The sequence below is a fragment of the Cyprinodon variegatus genome, unplaced genomic scaffold (assembly GCF_000732505.1).
Source record: "Cyprinodon variegatus isolate N-32 unplaced genomic scaffold, C_variegatus-1.0 Scaffold1532, whole genome shotgun sequence".
Lineage (NCBI taxonomy): Eukaryota > Metazoa > Chordata > Actinopteri > Cyprinodontiformes > Cyprinodontidae > Cyprinodon > Cyprinodon variegatus.
The window spans coordinates 81,332-90,058 of record NW_015151985.1 but is presented as its reverse complement, the minus strand read 5'-3'; the positions used below and the strand labels follow the sequence as shown (position 1 = coordinate 90,058).

Genomic DNA, 8,727 nt, shown 5'->3' with positions numbered 1-8,727 from the left:
AGGAGCCAAAACCAAATGGCTCAGGTATATCCTTTAAACATATTTTCTTCAAAACAGTGAATTCTTTTCTTTCAGCATATTCAAGAAATTTGCTATTTCTTGGTGTACTTTAGACGATATGTCTAATATGCGTTGAATGCACTAATTGGCACCATTTATGAGACACATCACATTTACTGGCTGTAGAATTTGTAAAATGAATAGGAATTTGAAGAGGTTTGTTATTGTTATTGAAGCAAATGCCAAATGTTCTTCAACTGTTTTTTTTTAATAAATATCTTTCTTTCCTTATAAATCCTTTTATAAATATAAAACTCTCCCTCACTCATCAAAGGCGGTCTTCCCCCTTTTTTTCCCTCAAAACTCTGGTCCTCCACCAGAGGCCTGGGAGCTTGAGGGCTCTGTACAGTATTTTTGCTGTTCCTAGAACTGCAATCTAGTGAACCAAGATGTCTGATGTATTTTCGAGTGCCCCGATGATCACGGGCACCACTGATGCCTTGTCCTTCCAGGTTTTCTGCAGCTCTTCTCTGAGCCCCTAGTATTTCTCTAGTTTTTCCTGTCTTTTTTCCTGATGTTACAGTCATTTGCCATGTCAACCACAACGGCTTTCCCCTGCTTTTTGTCCACCACCACAATGTCTGGTTAGTTTGCCATTACCATTAGGTTAATCTGTATTTGGAAGTCCCACAGGACCTTGGCTTGGTCCTTCTCTACCGTCTTTGGAGGTGTTTCCCACTTTGACCTTGGGGTTTCCGGCCCATACTCTGCACAGGTGTTCCTCTATACTATTCTAGCCACATGGTTATGGTGCCCCATGTAAGCTTTCCCTGCCAGCATCTTACACCCTGCAGTTATGTGCTGGATTGTCTCAGGGGCCTCTTTGCACAGTCTGCACCTGGGGGCTTGTTTGGTGTGGTAGATCTGGGCCTCTATTGCTCTGGTGCTTGGGGCCTGCTCCTGTGCAGCCATGATGAGTGCCTCTGTGCTCTCCTTCAGTCCGACTTTGTCAAGCCATTGTTAGGATTTCCTGATATCTGCCACTTCAATTATGTTTCGGTTGTACATCCCGTTTAGGGCCTTACCATCGATGACAGAGTCTCTGGAACCTCATCTTCACATATACACACACACATATACATGTCAACTTTGTTCAGGGGCCTCCAAGTTTGCCATGTCCCTTGTCCATTTTGTACCAACTTTAACCAGTGCCTGTAAAAGTCTCTATAATCATGATGGTTAATGACCCTTGAGCAACTGTACCAAAATATAGCAAAAGAAGAGAATACCTAAATTTTGCTTTAGCAGATAGGGGTTTAAACTGATCCATCTTAAGTAAAAAGCATCACAAGGTAGTCAGGGAATTTTAATACTTAAACCATAAAGGTATGAATAGATAAAGGAGCTAATTGACAAACATCCTTTTCACAGACCCATTATAGTATAAAAATATAAAAAATATTGAAAGAAAAAGCAAAGGGTGCAAAGCTTAGGGGAAAAAATGGAGATGGCAACAATCTTCCCAGACAAAAACCAAACTCGTAGCAGCTTTGAAATCTATTTCGTAATTGCATTCATTGTTCAGAGTGTACAAAAGATATAAAACACACATCAAAACCTAACAAATAAAGGATACTTCGACCGTCCCTCTGACAGACAAGCACATAATCGTAATGTTCATATCTATGAAGTGAGGATGTGGAAAATCAGCCTGATGTTGTCTGGAATCTTCACAAAGCACCAAACAATCACATCTAAAGAGAGCGGCACATCTAATGCTCCGTGTAATCAGTCATCTCTCCCGTCACTGAATAAGTCGATGAATAGGAACGTCTGCATTCATCAGCAGGACACAAGCTCTTTGGTGGAGCTCAACTTAGCTGTTGATGTTGCTGGGCTGTTTAGACACCCCCCATCATTAAAACCCTATCTTCTGTCAACTGTGATGCATAATTGCTTTCCTCACTTGTATTGGCAAATGGGTTAATCTCTACAGTTAAGCCATATGGCTTTAGTCCATCTCTAGTCATGTTTGTGTTAGCTTTGAAATACAACAGTCTGAAAAACATTTTTTTTAATTTTCATTTAGGCTTAATCACATTTTATTTTCATTTAGGCTTATATAATATATTATATAAAAGTGTAGAGTTTGTGTTTTGCTTCAGAGCTTAGAAAAAAAGCAAAAAATGCCAAAAATTGGTTCTAGTGCGCAAAGAGCTTTTATATTTTGACACTTTGGAGTATTTCATGTTTTGTTGCTTGCACTTCACATTAACTTTGCCCACAAAAATATTCCAAATGCTAATCAGGACAAAGAACTGGTGATAGTCTAAGACAGGTGTCAATCAAGTCAGCATGCCCACAAGTCTACTCATTTTCTATTTTCTACATTGATGCTGACATCCATGGACCAGACACAGACATTTGCTTTCTAAAAATAATATCAATACTTAAACTTGAGGTTTTCATAATATTATGACAAGATGAGTTACTGAAGGGAGCTGTATTCACGTCAACAGCCAAATAAGCCATTGTTGAGCTTGGGAAATAAAGGGAAATATACTAGTGTTGGATATCAGTAAATGTCACAAGGATGTAACCTTCTCAGCACAGACTGGGAAAGCATATATATATATATATATATATATTTATAAGAGCTACAGCCCTTGCTTAAACTTGACTTATCGTCATCTCAGGTGATGGTTTATGGGTGCAATTTTTCATCTAATTTAATTTACTCTAGACAGTTGTCTGCAATTGTGTGCGGTCCCCACATCTTTTTATTTTTTTGTCACTCAAATACTTTAGATCAAACAAATTTTAATATATGACAAAAATTTGAACTTTTTTCTCCTTTAAAAAAAAATTATTACAGTATACTGGTCCTATAATCTAATACAGTGTACCCCAACTGGGTGTACTCAGACCCCTAGTGGTCACAAAGTGCATTGCAAGGAGTGCATGGAAATATTTTATTTCTTAGGTAGTAAAATAAAACAGGGCTGGTATGTTTTGTTTTGTGTGGCTGTCACACGCTTGTCAGGAGGCCAAGCAGTCTTGGAGTTGGGACCCAAACTGGTTGAAAGAAGGACATGCTCTGAAGAGTTTTCAGCTAACAAAACTTAGATTTTTTTTCTGGTGCAGGACATCAACCAAAGCACACCAACCAAGAACAATGGCAGACATGTTTCTTACATAGAGGAGGAACTAAACTGGAAGAAACCATTTTTAAAAGGATGTTCAGCTTCACAAAAACAAGAAGAAAAAGAAAATTTGGTTTAAACGAACAACTAATTAAGAAATACTTTTACCAATAAATACAGGGAACAAATATTTTAATTCAATCCAAACAAATACTCAAACACAATAAAGAAAACTACATACATCAGATCAACCTCCCCCCTTCAATTATCCAATGGTGCAGTCCTGTAGAGACCTGCTTGGAGAGTGAAACAGCAGAGGTGAGGATTTCACAATATATTAACTCTTTAATTCCTTAAATGACTACATAATTATTGCAGGGGAATGAAATGCACATTTGGGCAACACTGAAGACAGAGGTGCAAACTGTTTGATACACTTAAAAGTTTTTGTTTGACTCAACATATTAAACAGTCAAGATACAATCGAGGACCAATTTTGGTCTTGGTCATCACTAAAGGTCTAAATACTTCTAATATTTATGTAACTGATGTTGCCCTTTACATTGACAATTGAAAACGTGTCTAGAGAAAAAATAGAAAATAGTCATGCATTTATTTTTAGTGGAATTGATTAATACATCTTTGTCTTTAAAGGTTTGCCTTAAAAGTCCATCAGAACACTGCAGCTGATCCAAAGCTCTGCTGCATGTGTTCTCACAAGAACTAAGAAAGTAGAGCACATGCGCCCAGTTCTGAAGTCCTTACACTGGCTCCCTGTAGCTCAGAGAACAGATTTTAAAATCCTTCTGTTAGTCTTTAAATCAGTGAATAACTCTCCCTTGCTCCACTCAGTGATAGCCACTGAAAGTTAAAAGTAGTCGGGAGGGGGAACTAACTCAAAACCCATCTATTTGGTATTAAATATAGCTGAGGAGTAAAAAAATCCACATAAGGGATGTATGACATTCCTAACCTATGCACAAGGTCCAGGGAGCCTGTTTCTTTTGCCTGCTTCACGCTTGCCTGAGTCGGAGCACATGACAAGTCAAACCTGAAGGCGCGGGTTGGTTGTGTTGGTGGGGGGCAAAGCTGAACAGGAGGAGGAGGGAAGATGTAGGAAAAGAACAATAGTGCTTTGATTTGCATATCTGCTCGTGGATGGGTAAACCTGCTTCCTCTTGGTCTTACATTTTACCTACGTCTCCAACTTAGGATTTTTTTTCCTGCCGCTATTGTTTTCTGGAACTAGAGTGACTGCCCGCTTCTTTTATCTCCCGGAGGACCATGTGAAGCTCTTCAGTGTAAGTGCCTCCTTTGTTGCCTAATTCCCATTCACCGCAGGAAAAAAAAGAACAAAAAAAAAAAAAAAAAACTCAACCAGTTGGAGGTTCAGAGGATTGGTTTCCCCCTTTTGTGACATATTAGGATAGGAGGTCATACATCTGAGGGGTGGAGCTGGTCGCAAATGGATGGTGAGGGTTAATTGCCTCATGTCCTCTCAGCTTGGTTTTTGAGTGCACATACTGTATGTGCAGCTATCATTGTTTCTGGGAAGCTTTTTTCTACCTGTGAGAACTTGAATGACTGTTTGATTTATTCAAGTATCAAGAGTAGAATAATGAACTTTGTAAACTGTTTTCAGCACATCATTCTCAAAATTTCTTTAACTTTAAATGTACAAATAAGAGATTTGTTATAGAACTGCCCTACACATTGCATTATTTTTTTTACATGAATCCTTTTTGAAGCAGTATCTTGTTTTGCATACCAAAAACCAATCAAATATGTTTTTATGTTTAAATGTGTATATTCAAATATAAGTTTCCCTTCATATGCAAGGATTATATTGCTTGTTTGGATGCCACAATCTAACAGAGGCTATTGGCACCAATTTCAAATAAGAAATGTATTTCTCTTCTATTATGCCTTCTTTCCAACCTCTGTAAGCACTTAACAACTAACTTATGTTTTCAGTAGACACACATGGGAAAATGCATCATAAAGAGGGGAGATCTTGATACAGATAGAAAAATGAACTTGTGACCCTAGTTTTAACAGTTTGCTGGTAAGTATTAAGCCAGGGGAGTACTGAAGAGTAACCTCATCTCTGACATTAAATATGGTCAAATAAAAACTTATATAAATACATGGCAGGTTCACCAATCATTCACACTTATCTTTAGTTTTCTAGAAGCTGGAAACAGAATAATAATGAAGAGCTAGAGCCTTCTAAGTAGCTGGTTTTTGATCAAATTAGCTACTTTAATCTTTATGTAGAATTATTTCCATTTAGGAAGCCATTCTAGGGTAACCACTTTCATCCAGGATATTATGAAGGCTTAATTGGTTGTTAGAAGTCATACTGCCACTGTGATATGCATTAACATTATTGCATGAGCAACTTAAATGATGCATTATTTTGGCTTTTAAAATAAAAGACAGTTAGTTTCATTTTTTTGGCTTTAACCAGTTCTCCACTTCACTCATTGGTACCCCCTCATTCCTGCTAAAGAGGAAGGCAGTTGGTTTGATTGTTCTATTCTTTATACTGCAATGTTATAAGTTAGGATTAGGCATATAAGTGTGTGTGAGATTCTCACTGTATGATAATCTTGACTAAAATCATCAGTTTCACAGTAGCTAAACATATTAAAATTAAAAAAAGAAATTTTCAACTCAAACCAATTAAGAACCTAATATTCTTGATACTGCGTCAATAATGTAGAAGTTATGGTATTTGCACAAGTCATTTATTGTTACTTTGACAATCTTTCACAAATGTAACCAAAAATCCACAAAAAGATCTGTAAATCAATAATTTGTTCATGTAAGTATTGTTAATGCAGCAGATTACAAACCCTTTTGCTGCCCTCTAATAAATTTCTTTAAGAACAACTCACTAATATACATTATTCAGTTTTTTTAGCCAAGAATGCTACATGCAGCATGTTTAAAACGTTCTGCGTTAATTTACACAGTTTGGTTTAAAATAACGCTGTTACGAACAGCAGTCAGTGACCCTTCAGTCTATGTACAGTATCCCAGCTGTAGAACAAAAGACCAAGTAGACTTTGTCCATAAAGTAAGGATAATATAGAATGGACACTTAGGCATCCATTTAAACTATTTTTTTTTTTATAATCCACAAGGGTTCAAGCTGGGAGAAAAACAAAATTAGATAACCTGTTCTCCAAAGAACAAAATATACAATACAGTGTTCTACAAAAAATATGCTAAATCTACAAGGACATCAACCAGTTATAAAGTGAACACATTTTAACTGTAGTATATCTGGTAAGCAAGCCCTACATATTGAGGTTATGTTGTATGTTTTAATCATTATTTACTGTCCTTCTAGCTGCATTTCATGTGAGGTAACTCAGGTTAACTTAGCTTATCCAGATCTATTAAGTATATAATAGTATCAGTTACGACAGTTTGAACAACAAATAAAGCCTGGCTATTTTTAAAATATACCCTAATGGTCTGAATTAAGTTTTTTCATCTACTTCATCTTGGTTTTGGTTGCCTGAACCTCTCTCCATATGGAAGAAGCTCAAATTCAATCTGGGGTGGACAGTATGAAGGGTTAATTATGTGTTCTGCTCTTTGTAGGACTCAATCAAAAATTCTTCTAAAACTGTTATTTTCTTCTGCTGTAATTTTGCCTGCTATTTTTACATTTAGCATTTTGAGAGCTACGTTTTGTTATGTTCAACTCATAAGCATCCCTTTATTCACAATGGCAGTTTTAGGAAAGAGTCTCAGGAGAGAGAATGTTTATGAGGCTGAAGGACTATAGAAATAAAAGAAAATTTAAATAAAGTATCCAGGGTTGGACTACATTGCTGACACTCATGATATAACTTTCCAATGATATTAAACTCAAACACTAGACAAAGCCATTTGAGACCAATTCCAAATTCTTCTCTTTATTATTTTAGCTTATATTTGAGCTTTATATGATAAAGCTCAAAATTATTTAGGTAAACAAGGATAGCTTCTTGTGATATTTCTCTGAAGAAAGAGGGGATGAGTAATGGCTAGTTTCCCTAGTTGCTTGCACAGAATATATTTACACATCCTTCAAAAACATTAAGAAAGTAAATCCTGCCTCTAAATGATAAATAGATCCTTCAGGTCTACATAAAATTCGATGAGACTTTAAACACTAACTCATTCTTCACTTCAAAGCAGTAAAGTGGATATGACATGGTAAATGAATAATACAAATGCTTTATATACTCTTATGAATTATGGAAAACTTTGCAAAGAATTTCTGTAAGGTTATTTGAAGTTTAGGGGACTATATTCGTGAACCTTTTTCTTTATCAACGCAAAGATGTTTTCAAACTGTTAACACTGCTGGAGCAAATCTTTGCAGGCTTAATTTGTTACCAAGGCAGAAACAAACACAGAGCAAAATATTGAATAATGAAATGGAATGCATTTAGCTGCTGGTGCAGAAAATATTGCATTTCTCTGACTAGCAGGGGAGAATTAATCTGTACTGCAACATAATTTAAATGCATGTGGGCTTTTAGTTAACCTTGCATTTTCTTCACTAATTTTTCAACTTGACAGTTCAAATTTTATTCATTCCAAATTAGATTTCTATCATGTCATTTTGATTCACCTTTTTTTTTTTTTTTTTTTTTTTTTTTTTTTTTTAGCAATAGATAATATAAAGTTGCCCACATATGTTGGAGATCAGCAGAAAGGAAGGGGTTTACTGTAATCCATCTCTTTGCCTGGGTCTGGTACATCCTGGACAGGCCACTTGTACATCACATGGCTACACAGACCCATACAGGAGTAAACAACCATGTACACCCCTTACCAAATCTTTAGCCCTTTGCAACCATGTTTACAAGCAGTCATGTTTCTTAACTGGGAGAAGAAGACAGATAACCTGGTGCACAGATTCACAGACAGCCCTATCACTCATAACTTATTTTTTTTAAATAGTTTTTTTTATTTGAACCTTGCACCCAAAAAAAAAAAATTACATAGGTCCATACTAAATGTTTCCTTGCTAGACGGAAGATCCTGGTTTTGGACAAATCGCTCAGTGCGCATTCGCAAACAAGGATTCTTCTTGTTCTTCTTTCTCTCAGACAAAAACTCAGAAGCATGTCGGGGGTGTGCGTGAAATAGAGTTCTTTCTGTAAAATTTACAGTTAGTAGTTGCCACGTTGGCTAAGCCATGTCTTTGTCCAAATATGTTGTCGCCTTTTCTTTTTATGGCTTTAAGCACACAAAATTGCACAAATAGCCAAGGCAGCGTGTTTCACTCTAGTGAGCTTCATATTCCTCTTCTACTGGTCTGGCTTACAGATAGAAGAGTCCCAGAAGTGTCATCTCACTGCGGAGCTGAGTCCGGCATGGTTTTTAGACGTACAGTGTGAGCAAGCAGATTGCATCAGAGTGTCGGGCCGCACAGTGTGAGAACATACGTCAGCTGTGAACTCACACTGTATGACCTAACCCTTTGGTTTGGTCATACAGTATGAGCTTTAGCTGTGTGCAACGATTGAAAAAATCACAGTGTATGCTCGACTTAAGGAAAATCAATTGATTGCAT

The 8,727-nt window shown here is 36.7% G+C and overlaps 1 protein-coding gene across 1 annotated transcript in view; it reads left to right on the top strand.

The window, feature by feature from the left end:
* The first annotated feature begins 4,269 nt into the window (after positions 1-4,269).
* Positions 4,270-8,727, top strand: part of LOC107103808 (E3 ubiquitin-protein ligase Midline-1-like) — a 71,775-nt gene continuing 67,317 nt past the window's right edge. Inside the window, exon 1 of the mRNA XM_015403638.1 lies at positions 4,270-4,444. The gene's annotated coding sequence lies outside the window, so the exon portion shown is untranslated. The remainder of the gene's footprint in view (positions 4,445-8,727) is intronic.